This window comes from Pongo abelii, chromosome 12 (assembly GCF_028885655.2).
Source record: "Pongo abelii isolate AG06213 chromosome 12, NHGRI_mPonAbe1-v2.0_pri, whole genome shotgun sequence".
Classification (NCBI taxonomy): Eukaryota; Metazoa; Chordata; class Mammalia; order Primates; family Hominidae; genus Pongo; species Pongo abelii.
The window spans coordinates 36331784-36346394 of NC_071997.2; the positions used below are offsets into that span (position 1 = coordinate 36331784).

A 14611-nucleotide genomic window follows, 5' to 3' on the forward strand; every position below is an offset into this window, starting at 1 on the left:
TGGATAGGAGGAAAAAGTTCTAATGTTCTGTAGCATTGTAGGGTGACTATAGTTAGCAATAATTTATTATATATTTTTAATAGCTAGAACAGAGGATTTTGAATGTTCCTACCACAAGGAAATTATAAATGTTTGAGGTGATTGATATGTTAATTATCCTGATTTGAGCATCACACTTTGTATACATGTATCAAAATATCACACTGTGCCTCATAAATCTGTGCAATTATTATGTGTCAGTTAAAAAGAAAAAAAGAAAAAATCCATTCACCATATATATGAGACCTTTTTCTGACTCTTGATTCTATTTCATTGGATATGTCTGTCCTTATGACAGTGCCATTCTGTTTTAATTACTGTAGCTTTGTAGTAAGTTTTGAAATCAGAAAGTGTGAGTCTTCCAACTCTATTCTTCCTTATCAAGATTGTTTTGGCTATTCAGGGTCACTTTCAATTCTATGTAAATTTGAGGATCAGCTTCCCCATTTGTGGAAAAGAAAAGGCTGTTGGAATTTTAGAAGAGATTGTATTGAATTTGCTGATTATTTTCAGTAGTATTGACATCTTAACAGTGGTAAGTCTTCCTATCCATAAACACAGAATGTATTTTCAATTACTTTGATCTTTTTAATTGTTTTGTAGTTTTTATCTTTTATAGTTTTCAGTGTATCAATCTTTCACCTCTTCAGTTAGATTTATTTCTAAGTATTTAATTTTTTAGATGCTATTGTAAATGGAGTTTCTTCTTAATTTCCTTCTAGTGTATAGAAAACAATTTGTTTTTGTGTGCTGATTTTGTACACTGCAATTTTGCTGAATTCATTCATTAGCTCTGAGTTTTCTTGTGGATTCTGTGGGGTTTTATATACAAAGGATTATGTCATCTATACACAGAAATAGTTTCACCTATTCCTTTAGATTTGGATGACTCTTTTTTTCTGAGATGGAGTCTCACTCTGTTGCCCTGGCTGGAGTGTAATGGCACGATCTTGGCTCACTGCAACCTCCACCTTCTAGGTTCAAGCGATTCTCCCACTTCAGTCTCCCGAGTAGCTGGGATTACAGGCGCCCACCACCATGCACGGCTAATTTTTGCATTTTTTGTAGAGACGGGGTTTCGCCATATTGGCCAGGCTGGTCTTGAACTCGTGATCTCAGGTGATTCACCTGCCTCAGCCTCTCAAAGTGCTGGGATTACAGGTGTGAGCCATCGCGCCTGGCCACTTTGTTTTTTGTATTTTTTGTAGAGACAGGGTGTCACTATGTTGCTGAGGCTGGGCTCAAACTCCTGCACTCAAAGGATCTGCCCACCTTGGCCTCCCAAAGTGCTGGGATTACAGGCGTGAGCCACCACACCCGGTCTATTTGGTTTTCTTGTCTGGCTAGAACTTTCAATTCAGTGTCAAACAGCACTGGGAAACTTTTTCTTGTCCCTTATCTTAAGGGGAACTCATTCAGTTTTTTTTACCATTGAATATAATGTTAGCTGTAAGTTTTCCAGAAACACATTCTATCATGTTGAGAAATTTTCCCTCTGTTCCTAATTTGCTGAGAGTATTTTTTGTTTGTTTGTTTGCTTGTTTTTGTTTTTTGCTTTTTGAGATGGAGTCTCACTCTGTTGCCGAGGCTGGAGTGCAGTGGCACCATCTTGGCTCACTGCAACCTCTGCCTCCCTGGTTCAAGCAATTCTCCCTGCCTCAGCCTCCCAAGTAGCTGGGATTGCAGGTGCCCACCACCATGCACGGCTAATTTTTGTATTATTTAGTAGAGACGGGGTTTCACCATGTTGGCCAGGCTGATCTTGAACTCCTGACTTCAGCTGATCCACCCATCTAGGCCTCCCAAAGTGCTGGGATTACTGGTGTGAGCCGCTGTGCCCAGCAGAGAGTTATTATTATGAAAGGATGTTAAATTTCCTCAAATGCTTTTTCCATGTCAATTGAGATGATAATGTGATTTTTTTTCTTTTGTTCAAATGTGATGTACTACATTGATTAATTTTCTTCTGTTGAAATGTCCTTGCATTCATGGTAAAATCCCATTTGATCATGAATAATCCTTATAGTATACTGATGGAGTCACTTCGCTTTTTTTTTTTTTTTGAGCTGGATTCTCACTCTGTCACCCAGGCTGGAGTGCAGTGGCATGATCTCAGCTCACTGCAACCTCCGCCTCCTGGGTTCAAGCAATTCTCCTGCCTCAGCCTCCGAGTAGCTGGGATTACAGGCACCTATCACCATGCCAGGCTAATTTTTGTATTTTTAGTAGAGGCAGGATTTCACCATGTTGGCCAGGCTGGTCTTGAACCCGTGACCTCAGGTGATCTGCCTGCCTCGGCCTCCCAAAGTGCTGAGATTATAGGCGTGAGCCACCGTGCCCGGCCTTGCTAATATTTGTTAAGGATTTTCCATCTATATTTATAAGCAATGTTAGTCTGCAATTTTCTTTTCTTGCAATATCATCTGGCCTTAATAGCAAGGTAATGCTGGTTTCACAGAATGCATAGCAAGTGTTCCTTGCTATCCCCAAAACTTCAATTTTTTGGATTATTTGAGAAATAATTTGTGTCAGTTTTTCTTTCTTTAGTAGAATTCACCTGTGAAGCCATCTGATTCAGGACTTTTCTTTTGGGGAAGTTTTTTCTTAATTATATTTACAATCACTTTGTTATAGAACTGTTGAGATTTTCTATTTCTTCTGTCAACCTACATAATTTCTGTTGCAATAAATTTCTTCATTTCATCTAGGTTGTCTATTTTTTTATCTATTTTTCTATTCTCTTATAATCCATTATTTCTGTAAAATCAGTGGTAATGTCTCCATTTTTACTTTTATTATTATTTTTTGCATCTTTAGAGCTTTATTATCAGTCTATGCATAACTAAAGTTCAAAGCAAATTTAATTTTGCTTAAGGGAACATTGTAAAGTAACAATTCTTGGTATTACATGCCTCATATGATCCATTTCAAACCACAGAGAATTATACCTTTGTGTCACTGTTTCAAGAGACAAACAAATTTGAACAGCTAAAACATCTTAAAAATGCACCAAGCTTATGAAGTCTCAAACAAAACTTGAATTTTCTGTACATACTCCTGTCAAATGAAGTAATTTCTTGTACACCACTTCTCTTGCCAACTGGTCTCAACTGGTCTTTTTTTTTTTTTTTTTTTTTGACCTAGATCGGCTACGAGACCTAGAGAAGGATCTGGACGGCTTGTGATTTATCTCCCGAGACAGAGATCTCTCTCTTCTCCTATCTCTAGAAAGGGACCTGCTCTGGCTGCGAGAGAGGCTTCTCCTTCTTGGAGATCTGTGACGAGATGGAGGACTCCTCCTATGATAATCATCTCAAGGACGATGACCCCAAGAGGGAGGTGGGCCACGATTTCTACTTCTTTTTTCACCATTCGACAGTTCCATTCTTACACAGCGGCCGCATAGTGTTCTTCCATCTAGTTCTCAGACCGCATCAGCTACATCTGGGGGATCTTCAAATTCAACAAAAGCAAAGCAGCGAGAGTTTCTAGCAACCCACACACTTCGGAGTGGTCCATACTAGCCAAAAGCCCATTCAAGTTGGGTCTTGTTGCCATTGTTTCCAAGATTGCCTACATAAACCTTACTGTCCAATGGACAGGAATCACGATGCATTTCGACATCTAGGGTAAAAAATGCAGAGGCGCAAATCCATACGCTCCGATTGGTCTTCCCGCTTTCCTCCGGCCCAATACCCAGCGATGCTCTCGCTCACCCGGCGTCCACGAAATGGCAGTCCACTTTTATTTTTATTTAAGTCATTTGCATCTTTTCTCTTTTGTTTTTTGTCAGTCTAGATAGAATTTTGTCAATTTTGTTTCTCTTTCCCAATAACTTATTTATTGATTTTTTTCTATCATTTATTGTCTGTACTTTTTAAAAATCTCTGCTCTAATTAATCTTTATTACTGTCTTATTTCTGCTATCTTTGGGTTTCGTTTGCTCTTCATTTTCTAGTTCCTTACGATGTAAAGTTGAGGTATTGATTTGAGATCTTTTGTAATATAGACATTTACAGCTGTCAACTTCCCTCTTAGCCCTGCTTTTTTGTTGCATCTCATAAGTTTTGATACGTTGTGTTTTTATTTTCATTTATCTCAAGATACAAATATTCTTTGTGGTTTCTTCTTTGATGCATTAGTTTTGTGAGAGTGCATTGTTTAATTTCCAAGTATTTGTGAATTTTCTGGTGTTTCTTCAGTTATTGATGTCTGACTTCATACCATTGTGGTTAGAGAGGATACTTTGTGTGATATTTATACTTTTTAATCTATTAAAACATGTTTATGGTGGCCTATCCTAGAGAACATCCCGTGTGCGCTTCAGAACAATGTGCATTCTATTGCTATCGGGCTGAGTGTTCTGCATATGTCTGTTACGGCTAGTTGGTTTATTTTGTCGTTCAAATCCTCTAATTTCTTATCTTCTCTCTGGTTGTTTTATCCATTATTGAAAGTGGAATATTGAATTCTCAAACTATTACTCTAGGATTGCCTATTACAATTCTGTTGTGTTTTTGCTTCATATATTTTTGTTATTAGGTGTGTAAATATTTATACTTGCTGTATTTTTTTCTGTTTTAAACCTTTTATTAATGTTCTTCTTTGTCTCTTGTAACCTTTTTGGATTTGAAATCTATTTTATCTGTTATTACGATAGCCACCTCAGCTCTCTTTTGGTTACTATTTGCATGAAATATTTTTTACCATCCTTTCACTTTCAACCTATTAGTGTCTTTTGTCCTAAAGTGAGTCTCCTGTAGATAATAATTAGATCCTGGTTTTCTGTATCCATTTTCCACATCTCTGTCTTTCAATTAGACAACTTAATCCATTTATACTTAAAGTATTTACTGATAAGGAGTAAATATTATTGCCATTTCGTTATTTTTTTCTATGTGCCGTTTCTTTATTGTCCCCTTTTTCTTCCATCATTGCCTGTTTTGTGTTTAGCTGATTTTTTTCAGGGAAAAATTTTTATTTTCTTCTTATTTCCTTTTGAGTGTATTGTATAGGTATTTTCTTTCTAGTTACCATGAGGATTATATTTAACTTATTAAAGCTACAATATTCTATTTTGAATCTATACCAACTTAACTTCAGTAGCATACAAAAACTCTGCTCCATGCATCTTTGTCTTCTGCTTTTTGTTACTGATGTCTCAAATTACATCTCTATATGTTATGTGCCCAATAAATAGGTTAATACTTGTTTTTTGCATTTGTCTTTTTAAAATGCAGAAAATTATTAATAAAAATGGAATTATAAGTGAAAATTACAATAATACTATCTTATAATTGCCCATGTATTTATCTTTACCAGAGATCTTCATTTTTTCATATGGCTTTGAGTTAATTCAAATATAGATGTATTTATTTAAGGCATGTTTCCTACCACCAGCACTGGGCACATGTTCAGATTGGCAATCAGATCCATAAGTCTCAATGGCTTTAATTTAGCACTGCATTTACTTAGCTGTACAGAGAATGAAGAACAGAAAATACAGTATATCCAACATCCAACATCATACAGCTCACTGGGAGGCCCAGCAGTACCCATGCACATAGTTTCTCATCCCTTCACTCACCCACACGCAAAGCATGCACAGTGACTAGAGATGAGATGAAGGGCCAGGCGTGGTGGCTCACACCTTTAATCCCAGCTCTTTGGGAGGCCAAGGAGGGCAGATCATGAGGCCAGGAGTTCGAGACCAGCCTGGCCAACATGACGAAACCTCATCTCTACTAAAAACCAAAAATTAGCCGAGTGCAGTAGCACACGCCTGTAGTCCCAGCTACTTAGGAGGCTAAGACAGGAGAATCACTTGAACCCAGGAGGTGGAGGTTGCAGTGAACGGAGACCACACCATTGCACTTCAGCCTGGGCGACAGAGCAAGACTCCATCTCAAAAACAAAAACAAACAAACAACAAAAAAAGAGATGAAGGTGTATGTGGTTCATATTGACAGAGGGAAGTCCCTGCCTTGGTTTCCCATGAGTCTTTTATATTCTCCTTGTGATGGAGGCTCCAGGCCTGTGTGCATTCCCAGGACAGGAACAGTCCCACAGACCAAGGGCTTCACAGTAAACAGAGCAAGTGACAAATATACATCATTCCGCATTGAACTTGATACGTTTTTAAGGAAACAGTGTTGTGAGAAGGCGGCCTAGGTCTGTCCAGGATCTAGGCCCACAGTTAATTAATACTTTACTCACAGCATTCAAAAGGGAGTAAAGAATAATGTATACACTTATGGCCAGGCATGCTGGTTCATGCCTGTAATCCCAACACTTTGGGAGGCTGAGGCGGGTAAATCTCTTAAGCCCAGGAGTTTGAGACCAGCCTGGGCAACATGGCAAAATCCTGTCTCTACAACAAATCAATACATAAATAAAATTAGCTGGGCATGGTGGTGTGAGCCTGTAGTCCCAGCTACTCGGGAGGCCAAGGTGGGAGGACCACCTGAGCCCTGGGAGGTGGAGGCTGTGGTGAGTCATGATGGTGCCACTGCACTCCAGCCTGGGTGACAGAGTGAGACCCTGCCCTCCCCCCAAAAAACAAAAGAAAGAAAGAAGAAGAATACTTAAGTATCAAATCCTCCAGCTTAAGAAATGAAACAGGCCAGACGTGGTGGCTCATGCCTGTAATCCCAACACTTTGGGAGGCCAAGGCTGGGGGATCACCTGAGGCCAGGAGTTCAAGACCAGCCTGGTGGCCGTGTGCGGTGGCTGACACCTGTAATCCCAACACTTTGAGAGGCTGAAGGGGGCGGATCACAAGGTCAGGAGTTTGAGATCAGCCTGGCCAATATGGTGAAACCCCGTCTCTACTAAAAATGCAAAAATTAGCTGGGTATGGTGGCGGGCGCCCGTAGTCCCAGCTACTTTCGAGGCTGAGGCAGGAGAATCGCTTGAACCTGGGAGGCAGAGGTTGCAGTGAGCCAAGATCACGCCACTGCACTCCAGCCTGGGCGACAGAGCAAGACTCTATTAAAAAAAAAAAACAAAAAAAAACCAGCCTGGCCAACATGGCGAAACTCCGTCTCTACTAACAATACAAAAATTAGCTGGGTGCAGTGGCATGCACTGTAATCCCAGCTACTCAGGAGGCTGAAGCTGGAGAATCTCTTGAACCTGGGAGGCAGAGGTTGTGGTGAACGGAGAGCATGCCACTGCACTCCAGCATGGGTGATAGAGCGAGACTCTGTCTCAAAAAAATAAAAAATAAATAAATAAAAATAAAATAAAATAAATGAAACAATAGCAATACCTCTGTGCATCCTTCCCCTCTTCACCCCTCCAGGTAATCACTGCCTTCGATTTGAAATTTATCTTCTGCTGCATTATTTTAGTGTTAAACAAGTTTACATTACTGACAATATACTTTAATGTAAGCAAAATCTATGTGGCGATAAACAGATGACAATTTAGTGACTTCTACATGTGTAACAGATAAAAAAAAAACTGCAACAACAAGCAATCCTCTCTTCTACACTTCCCACATCCGTCTGCCAGCCAGAAAATCTTCAGATATCCATATATACTCTGACAGTTTAAAAATAAATAAATAGTTATCAATACCAGTACTATGCTTTCAGCTTTTTCATCACATGTCATACAGGGTAACCGTCACCTAGAAAATTGAGCTATTTTGGCAGGGCGTGGTGGCGGGCACCTATAATCCCAGCTACTTGGGAGGCTGAGGCAGCAGAATCACTTGAGTCGGGGAGGTGGAGGTTGCAGTGAGCTGAAATCGTTCCAGCCTGGGCAACAGAGTGAGACTCCATCTCCGAAAAAAGAAAAGAAAAGAAAAGAAAAATATGAGTCATTAATAAATACACCATGTGTTTTAACACATAGTCAATTTAACTATCAGATTGGCAAAAATATTTACAAATCCCAGAACTCACCACTGGCACAAGTGTAAGGAAAATAGCCTCTTGGTGAAGGCTTTCTGGAAGGTAGACTGTGTGTGTGTGTGTGTGTGTGTGTGTGTACACACATATATAATTATATAGAGTTATATAATTACATCTGTTAATATTTAATGTATGTATTCATTTGAGCCAACAATGCCCCTGTTAGGAATTTCTCCTCTGGAAATATCCAAACAAGTGTCAAGGCCTGACACTCATGGCAGCACCATTAATCTAGTAGTAAATGGGACCCCCAGCCTACATGTCCCTCAGTTGGGGTTAATTAAACATATTGTAGTTCATCCATTCAATGAACTCTCATTCGGTCATTAAAAATGTCTGTGTCGGCCGGGTGCGCTGGCTCATGCCTGTAATCTCAGCACTTTGGGAGGCCGAGGACGGCAGAGATCACGAGGTCAGGAGATCGAGACCATCCTGGCGGAGAAACCCTGTCATTACTAAAAATACAAAAAAATTAGCCGGGTGTGGTGGCGGGCACCTGTAGTCCCAGCTACTCAGGAGACTGAGGCAGGAGAGAATGGTGTGAATCCAGGAGGCTGAGCTTGCAGTGAGCCGAGATCGCGCCACTGCACTCTAGCCTGGGTGACAGAGCAAGACTCTGTCTCAAAAAAAAAAAGCTTGTGTCAAACTGTATATGCTGACATGAATAGAAAGGTTATGTTGTATTGTTAAATTTTATTTGTTTTGTTTGTTTGTTTGTTTTGAAATGGAGTCTCACTTTGTCACCCAGGCTGGAGTGCACTGGCACGATCTCGGCTCATTGCAACCTGTGCCTCCCAGGTTCAAATGATTCTCCTGGCTCAGCCTCCTGAGTAGTTGGGATTACAGGCGTGCGCCACCATAACCAGCTATTTTTTTTTATTTTTAGTAGAGACGGGGTTTCACCATGTTGGCCAGACTGGTCTTGAACTCCTGACCTCAGGTGATCCACTCGCTTCAGCCTCCCAGAGTGCTGGGATTACAGGCATGAGCCACTGTGCCCAGCCTGTATTGTTAAATTTTAAAAAGCAAGTTACAAAACAGTATGTGGAACATGACCCTGTCTCTGGATTAAAAAAAAAAAAAAAAAAGCCTATGTACATGTGCAGAGAAAAAGTCTGAAAATCAGGACAGCCAAATGCCAGCAGCATTTTTGAGTGGCTGGGTAATAAGTGATTTTTTTCTGTATTTTCTGAAATGTTTACAGTGAGCATGGATTATCGTTATTAAAATAAAGCCATAAAACAAAGAAATGAATAATATTACAATAAGTATTTGATTAAGGATACTTCCTTTGAAAGATATGAGATATGTATTTCTTAGAACTTCACAGGTACTTATTTTTGTGATATATTATATACAATATTAACCAGTACTTTGATGAGGGGTATAGAAGTTATTTTGACTAGGCCGGGCATGGTGGCTCATGCCTGTAATCCCAGCACTTTGGGAGGACGAGGCAGGCGGATCACGAGGTCAGGAGATCGAGACCATCCTGGCTAACATGGTGAAACCCGTCTCTACTAAAAATACAAAAAAATTACCTGGGCGTGGTGGTGGCCACTTGTAGTCCCAGCTACTCGAGAGGCTGAGGCAGGAGAATGGCATGAACCTGGGAGGCAGAGCTTGCTTGGAGCCGAGATCCTGCCACTGCACTCCAGCCGGGGAAACAGAGCGAGACTCCGTCTCAAAAAAAAAAAAAAAGTTATTTTGACTAAATTTAGTGTTACTGACTGAAATTTGGACATAATCCACTACTACATCTTTTATTCAATAGCAACCATATCCATGAATCTTAAAGCCCTTCACTGCCATAATAAACAAATCTCCAAATTATTCCTTCAGAGGGAAGATAAAGAAATGCTGTCGTGATTTGGGGAGTGTTCAGTCTGAGAGACAGGATGACTAGACCTGGCTGGTGGGAGTGTCCTGGCCTGTCTCCTCCATCATTGACACATCCAGGGTCTTCGGGCAAGACCCCTGGGCTTGGATTTTACTTCTTTGTTCATAAAATAATGAAATAATCCTTCCCATTCCTTTCCTTAGAAAGGTGTTGAAGGGGTCTTAGTGGCTTGAATGGAGGTGCCATTTCAACATATTAAACACTGGGCTTTGCCACTGGAAGTACATCAAGGTTAGTACTGGCAATTGGCTCCAACTGTGAAACTCACAAAGTGGGCCTTCTCCTTCATATCACTTCACCATTTTTGTCCCTGCATCCGATCATAATTCTGCCCGAGACCTCAGTGCTGAATGAGGGGCTTTCCAAAATACACAGTGAACAACTCGAATCTCCGTATTCTTGCCTGCTTCTTGGAGACAGCCGTGATAATTACCTGATTTCTGTCTGAGGTGCTAAAAGACTTCAGCCTGAAACACATTTTTTTTTTTTTTTTTGAGACAGAGTCTTGCTCTTGTTGCCCCAGCTGGAGTGCAATGGCACAATCTCAGCTCACTGCAACCTCCCGCCTCCCAGGTTCAAGCGATTCTCCTGCCTTAGCCTCCTGAGTAGCTGGGATTACAGGCACCCACCACCATGCCCAGCTAATTTTTTGTATTTTTAGTAGATACGTGGTTTCGTCATGTTGGCCAGGATGGTCTTGAACTCCTGACCTCAGGTGATCCACCCACCTCGGCCTCCCAAGGTGCAGGGATTATAGGTGTGAGCCATCGTGCCCAGTCACCTGAAACACACTTGGAACTTCTTGCCAAGAAATAACACTTTTGGGTTGTGAATTATGACCAGAACATCCACAGTGAAAATGCATGTTTCTTGGCAGTGAGCATATTGGAAGTGTAGATTAAGGAGAGAGGGGAGACACAGTAGCCAAGAGCAGGCCCAGGTGGAAGAAGGGGAGAAGGGAGGGTGAGGGGACAGAAGACAGGGAAAGGAGGGCTGTGTCACACTGAGTGGGCTCCTTCTGCCAGAGCCTGCCACACTTTGTGTACACCTCCTGAAGCCTGCGTCCTCCCTGCATTCTGTACAGGGCTTTGGTATCTATTTAGGTGCCTAAAATGAAATAAAAAAGAATATTTTTAAAGAGTCGGCCCAACGTATGTACTGAGGGACAATTAGGAGAATTTTTCTGTAGCCAGCTTGGGGAACACTTCTCTCCCTCCTTTCCTGGGGTTCACCAGCAACAGGCCAAGTAGCCCAAGAACAGAGAAGCTGCCCTGAATTTCTTTTTTTGAAATGGAGTCTTGCTCTGTCATCCAGGCTGGAGTGCAGTTGTGTGATCTCGGCTCACTGCAACCTCCATCTCCCAGGTTTAAGCAATTCTCATGCCTCATCCTCCCTAGTAGCTGGGATTACAGGTGCATGCCACCATGCCTGGCTAAGTTTTGTATTTTTAGTGGAGATGAGGTTGCACAATGTTGGCCAGGCTGGTCTCAAATTCCTGACCTCAAGTGATTCGGCCTCCTTGGCCTCCCAAAGTGTTGGGATTACAGGTGTTGAGCCACCACACCTGGCCTGAATTTCCCTGGAGTCTTCATTTGCCTCAAGCCAGCACTTCGCCTGTTTCTGTGTTCTGAGATCTTTGTATTGCATTCCCTCTTGGGGTTTTCTGAATGTAACTAGTTATCCTATTTTCTAACTACAACAATCATAAACCAGGGAAGCATTTCCTAAATGAAATACTGTCACAATATTCACTCTTTGGCCTCAGTCTATTACCACTCGATCCAACTACATCCACCTATTTTCCTCTGGAAAAAGTTAAGTATCAAAGGCAGAACAATGCTTCCCCAGCAGGATGGGTCACGTTCCTGGATTATAAGACCTGGGCAGGGCAGGACACTGGTTTCCAATATCTCAGGCATCCTCTTGCTAAGGCCCTGTCTAATCTTTGCAGTGTCTGCTTGGAGAAAGCCCCAGTCCCAAGCCCAGCCCAGCTGTCCTCAGCAGAGGGACACAGCTCCACCTCCATTCCAGCCCTCTGCCTCTGCAAGGTCTCCCCTGGCATGAAGTGACAGGAATAGGACAGGACATGCTCGAACTTGAGAAAATTCCTCGTTTGTCTAAAGACTAGTGATGCTGAGTGCCTCAGGCCAGGAGGTCAGAGGATAAGACCCACGGGAGCCCAGATGAGCAGCACCTTCTCCCCATCAGACGTGGGTGCAGGAGTCCTCTAGTAAATGATGAGCCTGAGCTGGGTCCCGAAGGCTGGAAGGCAGTGGGCTGAACGAGGAGGGAGGAACAGAATGTTCCAGGCAGCAGCGGGAGCTAAGAAGTGTGGGCGCTCATTGAGAAGCTTGTAACCAATGCAGGCCAGTGGGTACCCGGCACAGGAAGGGGAGCAAGCAAGGCTGGTTCGGGAGGGCTTAAATACCACGTCAGGGACCCAGACTGCTCGCACTGGGGAGCCATCAGGAGCTTTCAAGTCAGGGAGGGTCTGATTGTTCCTTTTTTTTTCTTTTTTTTTCTTTTTTTGAGACAGAGTCTTGCTCTGTCGCCCAGGCTGGAGTGCAGTGGTGCGATCTCGGCTCACTGCATCCTCTGCCTCCCGGTTCAAGCAATTCTCCTGCCTCAGCCTCCCAAGTAGCTGGGATTATAGGTGCCTGAGACCACGCCCAGCTAATTTTTTGTATTTTTAATAGAGACGGGGTTTCATCATGTTGGCCAGCCTAGTCTTGAACTCCTGACCTCAGGTGATCCACCTGGCTTGGCCTCCCAAAGTGCTGGGATTACAGGTGTGAGTCACCACACTCAGCCTTGATTGTTCCTTTTCAAACTTTCTGTCCATTAATTATTGACAGAGGTTGTATCCATATGTACGGGAAGAATCCCCCTTTCTGTTAGCAGCCATTGATCCACAGGAGCAAAATCAAAAAACAATCAGAGCAACCCAATGTCTGTTATTTCATTTTTTAAATGACAACTACTAAATATTTTACTTTTTTCTTTCTTCTTTTTCTTTTTTTTTTTTTGAGACAGAGTCTCATTCTGTCTCCCAGGCTGGAGTGCAGTGGTGCAATCTTGGCTCACTGCAACCTCTACCTCCCAGGTTCAAGCGATTCTCCTGCCTCGGCCTCCCAAGTAGCTGGAATTACAGGCACGTGCCACCACGTCCACTTAATTTTTGTATTTTTTTTTTTTTTTAGTAGAGATGGGGTTTCACCATGTTGGCCAGGCTGGTCTCGAACCCCTAACCTCAAGTGATTCACCTGTCTCGGCCTCTCAAAGTGCTGGGATTACGGGCTTGAACCACTGCGCCCAGCCTATTTTACTTTTTTTGTTTTGTTTTGTTTTGTTTTTGAGACAGAGTCTCACTTTGTCACCCAGGCTGGAGTGCAATAGCATGGTCTCGGCTCACTGCAACCTCTGCCTTCCAGGTTCAAGCCATTCTCCCGCCTCAGCCTCCCGAGTAGCTAGCATGTGCCACCAAGTTCGGCAAATTTTTGTATTTTTAGTAGAGACAGGGTTTCACTATGTTGGCCAGGCTGCTTTCAAACTCCTTACCTTGTGATCCCGCTAGCCTTGGCCTCCCAAAGTGTTGGGATTACAGGTATGATTCACTGCGCCCGGCCCTATTTTACTTTTAAAAGTAGCATTTCGGCCAGGCACCGTGGCTTCCGCCTGTAATCCCAGCACTTTGAGAGGCCAAGGCAGGCGGATCACGAGGTCAGGAGTTTGAGATCAGCCTGACCAACATGTTGAAACCCCATCACTACTAAAAATACAAAAATTAGCCAGGCTTGGTGGCGTGCACCTGTAATCCCAGCTACTCAGGAGGCTGAGGCAGGAGAATCAGGTGAACCTGGGAGGCAGAGGTTGCAGTGAGCTGAGATTTTGCCACTGCACTCCAGCCTGGGTGACAGAGCTAGACTCCGTTTCAAAAAAAAAAAAAAAAAAAATAGGCAGTGTTTATGAGTTAAGTGTAGATAATCCAACCCATATGGATGAAATTTCCCTTTAAGTGCTTGACTATGCTTTTAGAAATTGAGCTTAGATGAGGGGGGAAAGGAGGAAGAGAGCATTTGGCAGAAGGAATTTTAGAGTTTGCTGAACCAGAATGTAGCAAGGAAAAAAATCTCAGTCAAAGGCCTGGCTGGATTTTGTCATTGCTAATGAGAAACAGGTATTGAAAATATGCTACAGCTCCTTGCAAATCTCGCCAGGAATTGTTGCCTGCTGACCTCTCTGCTCTTCTATGCCTGCAGACCCCAGATGCTAGCACAAGATAAAGCTGCCCAGTTTAAATGTAAATTCTACCCTGTTATTTGCCTTCAATTGATTTGAAAAAAAATGTTAGAATTCAGGCTGCAAAGGTCAGTCTAGGAGGCCTATGGAATGTCACATGTTCCCCATCCCATGTGCACCTATTTGGCAAGCTTGCCCTTTCTCTGCTGCCCAGGCATGCTGTTCTGGGTCTTTCCAAAAGCCTGTCTGCAGCTCCCAGGGCTGTCGTAACTGCCTACCAGATTTTCAGGCAGAGGCAACAGGTTCCTAGAAAATGTCTTCCAGGCCGGGCATGATGGCTCACGCCCCCAGCACTTTAGGAGGCCGAGGCAGGGGATCATCTGAAGTCAGGAGTTCAAGACCAGCCTGGCCAACATGGTGAAACCCCGTCTCTACTAAAAATACAAAAATTAGTTGGGCGTGCTCTTGGGTGTCTGTAATCCTACCCACTGGGGAGGCTGAGGCAGGAGAATTG

General features: G+C 42.7%; 1 pseudogene; it reads right to left on the reverse strand.

The window, feature by feature from the left end:
• Positions 1-2981: 2981 nt before the first annotated feature.
• Positions 2982-3670, reverse strand: LOC100454259 (serine/arginine-rich splicing factor 3-like; annotated as a pseudogene).
• Positions 3671-14611: the final 10941 nt, after the last annotated feature.